The sequence below is a fragment of the Aplysia californica genome, unplaced genomic scaffold (genome assembly GCF_000002075.1).
Source record: "Aplysia californica isolate F4 #8 unplaced genomic scaffold, AplCal3.0 scaffold00344, whole genome shotgun sequence".
Lineage (NCBI taxonomy): Eukaryota > Metazoa > Mollusca > Gastropoda > Aplysiida > Aplysiidae > Aplysia > Aplysia californica.
In genome coordinates, this window is record NW_004797614.1 from 438145 (window position 1) to 440968 (window position 2824).

General features: G+C 39.8%; 1 protein-coding gene across 1 annotated transcript in view; it reads right to left on the bottom strand.

Moving 5' to 3' along the window:
* Positions 1 to 2824, bottom strand: part of LOC101864536 (protein dimmed) — a 233729-nt gene that overhangs the window by 213255 nt on the left and 17650 nt on the right. The window contains exon 2 of the mRNA XM_005102823.3: positions 2248 to 2488. The gene's annotated coding sequence lies outside the window, so the exon portion shown is untranslated. The remainder of the gene's footprint in view (positions 1 to 2247; positions 2489 to 2824) is intronic.

Genomic DNA, 2824 nt, shown 5'->3' on the forward strand with positions numbered 1-2824 from the left:
AGAGAGAGAGAGAGAGAGAGAGAGAGAGAGAGAGAGAGAGAGAGAGAGAGAATGTTTCAGTTTGAGAACAGGCAAAAGGCAGAAAGGGATTAAAGAAGAAGAAAAAGAGTTATCATATGTCATTATTTATGTGAGAAAAAAACCACCTGAAAGAACATATCACGCGCTGTGCGTGTGTGACTGAAATACAGACCTGCAAACAACAGATGGCCACAGAGACAAAACAGCCGAAACCTCTAAACAATAGAGCAATGTTTTCTTCACTCATGTAAGTGTGCCCCTTTGGCTACAATAGCAAACATGGGAAAACAGTACACGTATTTAAAGACAACACAATAAACATCCTTCGACAGCATACCTTTAAATACGCACTACACGTTGATCTACAGAAGATACATTCCAAAACGTACTTTTCGGCCGCCCTTTGTCCGTCCAAAAACGTAGATAATTTGGTCTTGTGAGGTGAAGGTCGCTATCATAATGTATTCATAAACAATGGGGCGAAACAAGTCGCAGGTAGAAAAAGTCAACGGGCTAGGAGAGATGGGTCCATGTTGACAGCGGAGTGACCTTCGGCTGACCGACTTGTGGACATGGCCCAAGTGTGTGTCCCACTCATGACTTCATCGTTTGCTTATTCTATCTATCTATCTATCTATCTATCTATCTATCTATCTATCTATCTATCTATCTATCTATCTATCTATCTATCTATCTGTTTAACAATACCCCATTTACTTCATTTCAGATGCATCCTCGAATCAAAACATTTTTGAAAAATTCAAATGTTCTCTTGCCTAAAAAGGCGTTTATTAGTTCAGTAGTCTGTTGATTTGGGGCTCTGATTCTTGTGTTGCTGCAAAAAGACTACAAAGGCACTTTCATGATCTATGGATACTTTCTAGGTATCCTTTCTCTTGACCGTTTGACTCTTTTTCTACTAGCATCAAAATAAATTTATGAATTTATTTCGAGAGGAAAATGTTCCTGCTTGTCGCACTGAAGTCAATGAATTATGTGCACTTAGATAAGTGAAATAGTGGGATTGACACAGTAGTTTTTCTTGAAAGCCCACGAGGCAATCTGAGCTTTCAGATGGATCACGGTTTGGGTGAATTCAGTTTTTTTTTAAACAACCACAATAGCACCCTCAGGTTACATAAATATTATAATGTTTATTTTTTCCAAACCAAACTGTTAACTGTGTGGTTTCGGAAGTTTATGATTTGCTAGACCTGAGCCTCGGTCGTCAGATCGACACAAAACATAGATGTACAGGAGACCTGGTGAGGCAGTAAGTATGGTATAAATGATAGCAGGCAGGTTGTGGGGTTATGGAGTGTGAGGACCACGCAATCGGCGGGAGCTTTGCCTCCTGTTGGTGGGACAGCGGACTTCTATACCCTGACACGCTAGGGGTGACCACAAACGAACCGCACGAGGAGATGGAAATAGATGCCAGGAATGATTTAATGGTCGTCACTTCTGAGGGCAACAATAGACAGGAGTGACGGAGGTTCAGAATGGATAGAGAGGGTACACAAAGTCAGCTCTCGAAAATGTGATCATGATATCACTTGTAACTGTAACGCGTCAGGTCAGAAAAGTTCTGCTCTATGCTGAAATAAAATCATAGTACTGATCAAACGTAAGAGTGGGAACATTTTTATTTTAAATGAAACATTTATTGTAAGATATGCTCTTTATAAGAGGTTTTAGTATAGGACAAAGGTCAGAACTGTTTGCATTCCCTAAGGTATCTACCCAAAAAATGACTTGGTTTTGTTTAAGTTTAGTTAAAAGTGTACGGCCTTTAAAACACAATTAGATCATATAAGTGCTGGAGATTAGAAGCTAACTAGAGATATTTAGTTGCAGAAAGTTTTACGGCACTCGAAACACACTAATGTCATTACTGTTGTTGCGAAAATTAGAGGTGTTACAAGAGAGTAACAAACACAAAGAGAGATAAGAACGACATATGTTTGGTAGGAAAGAAGGGTAGGGGCACACCACACCCGAGCACCCACCAACCTCCCACTCTAAGAGAGCAACACACCTAGATAAGAAGGATGACGGATACTGACGATAATATGTTTGATAGAAAAGAAGAAGTAAACCACACCAAAGCGCCCACCAACCACCCACTAAATACGTGTTCCCAAAGATAATTATATCCACCCAATAAATGCATACAAAATATTCAAATTTCTCCCGTAGCGAGCAAATAGTACTTAAATTACTTACCTGAGTTTAGAAAATGTCACAAGAAGATAGTAAAGTCTCCATTCAAGGCTGGGGTGGATAGATGCGACCATTTAGAATTATTCCATTGTTAAGTCCACAAAAAGAGTGTGTAGAGAAACGAGTAAAATATGAATTCCACTGCAGTGACACAGAACAAAGTTATCCAACAGGAGCAGTGCTGATGGTGCGCTCTTTTCTTGAAATCCTCACGTTGCTACGCAGAACTTTTCGGATCCTTATTCTGAAATAGAGAGATGAGACAAGGAATCTTTAGAGGTGCGAAAAAGTAGCATCCGGGGGAAATCAATCCCCTTTATACTCTAGCCTTGGATTTCGTTCACCGACATTTCCCAAACAGAGATTTTATTTTAATGGGTTCAACAACCGTTTTGACATAATACGTGTAGTCGTTTCAAAAGTTAGCCCTTTCTGCATTTTGGCGTTCTGTGGCTTACATTTAGTACAGATCATCGTTGATCTGATCTGAACGAAGAGAAAAAGACCGAAGACAAAGTGAGCCGTGAGAAAATCGAGCGATTGAGTGATGTAAAAAATGGCAAATTGTTTTCTTTGGGGG